At 52.5% G+C, this 1,618-nt stretch overlaps 1 long non-coding RNA gene across 1 annotated transcript; it reads left to right on the forward strand.

The window, feature by feature from the left end:
• Nucleotides 1–41: 41 nt before the first annotated feature.
• Nucleotides 42–604, forward strand: LOC121142892. The gene is made up of 2 exons (XR_005880018.1): nt 42–226; nt 434–604. It is a non-coding gene; the product is annotated as an uncharacterized LOC121142892 (long non-coding RNA).
• The last annotated feature ends 1,014 nt before the right edge of the window (nt 605–1,618 follow it).

Raw genomic sequence — 1,618 nt, forward strand, 5'->3', positions numbered from 1 at the left:
CTCTTCCTTCTCAGCCAACGCCTCCTTCCTCTCTCCGCCTCCTCCCACTCTCCGCCTCCTTCCCCCTCCCTCCGTGGCTCAGGCGTTTATAGGTCCGTGAGTTTACGTCAGCGCGAAGGGCGGGGTCAAAGCCGCGGGAGTGCCGGATGTAACCGCCCTCAAATCTTGGATTGGGTCGTCAGATTAGCCCCGCCCTCCCCACGTCTTGTGACTCTACTGGTCCGAAGTAGGTGTTTGGAGCGGCCCCTTAGGCCGCCGCCTCTTCCTGCTCTCCGCTTATTGGCCGCCTCCTGACGGCGACGAGGCGAGGCGCTGGGAGGCGGTGTCCGGGGCGGGAGGGCCTCCGGCCGCTGGGAGGCGTTCTGCTGGCTGTGCAAGGTGCGCTCTGGTGGGTAAGGTCTCCTGCCTTTCTGCCGGTTGGCATTTCGCGCAGGCGCATGGCGGTAGCACCTCCTGCCGTCTTTGGGCGGATCGCTCTATTGCGGAGCCTCAGCACTCGGAGGCAAGGGTCAGCGGTAGGGCGGAGGCCGAGCTTCTGTTTCTGCGGGATTCGAGCGGTGGTCTTCCCTTCCAGCGCTCAACAATAAAAAACGCCTTGCACCCATGTGCGGAGTACTCTTTCACATTAATGACTTGGTAAATATTTGCTATTCGCTCTATTTTACTAAGGGCGTCTATATTCGAACAGCCAGGGTTCTAGCTCCGGAGTGAGGGCCCTAGCCACAGTCTGAAGCCTTTATGTGACTGATCTGGTTTGTTTGTTCTTTCGAGACAGGGTTTCTCTGTATTGTTTTTGGAGGCTGTCCTGGAACTCGCTCTGTAGACCAGGCTGGCCTCGAACTCAGAGACCTGCCTCTGCCTCTCGAGTCCTGGGGTTAAAGGTGTGCGCCACCATCGCCCAGCCAATATTTTTTTGGTGTTAAATGTATCATATCATTATTGTGTGGGCATGGACACGATGTATCTAAGTATGTGTAGGCGTGCGAGTGCCATGATACTTCATGCTGAGGCCCGAGGACAACCTTGTCTTCTCCCTGTCAGCTTTTTTGTGGGCCCTGGAGATCAGATTCTGGCAGCTAGGCCTATGTGCCAAGCACCTTTTATCAGCTAGCTGGTTCACTGGCCCTAGTTGTTACTGTAACGTGGATATTTTCTCGACAAACTCACTTTGTTTGCTCGCTGATAAATTCCTTGTGTACCAGCCAAGTATAGGAGTTGTCCTAGGTGGGTGATTACAGCATTTGGGAGGAATTCAAGACCATTTTGATCAAGTCTATCCCAAAGCCTTTTAATTTCTATGATGTAACTGAGTCGTGTATTGGCATTTTCTGTTTTTTTCCTTCATAAATATCACCCCGTAAAAGAGTTCTCAAGAGTGTTATCCCTGGGCTGGAGATGTAGATCAGAGGTAATGTGTACAGGAGTATAAGTTTGATCCCTAGCACTGCCAGGGGATGAGAGTGCAGTTGGAATCTCTAATGACACCCCCCTCCCCCGTCTGCTGCAACCCCTTTTGTCTTCTCTGGTGCTGTCTTCTTTTTCTACTCCTTTGGTGACCAACACAGAAACATCAGCTAGTATAACTAATTGATCTCAAACTCTGCTGAAGACAAAGGAA

This window comes from Mesocricetus auratus, unplaced genomic scaffold (genome assembly GCF_017639785.1).
Source record: "Mesocricetus auratus isolate SY011 unplaced genomic scaffold, BCM_Maur_2.0 Super-Scaffold_4256, whole genome shotgun sequence".
NCBI classification, from domain to species: Eukaryota; Metazoa; Chordata; class Mammalia; order Rodentia; family Cricetidae; genus Mesocricetus; species Mesocricetus auratus.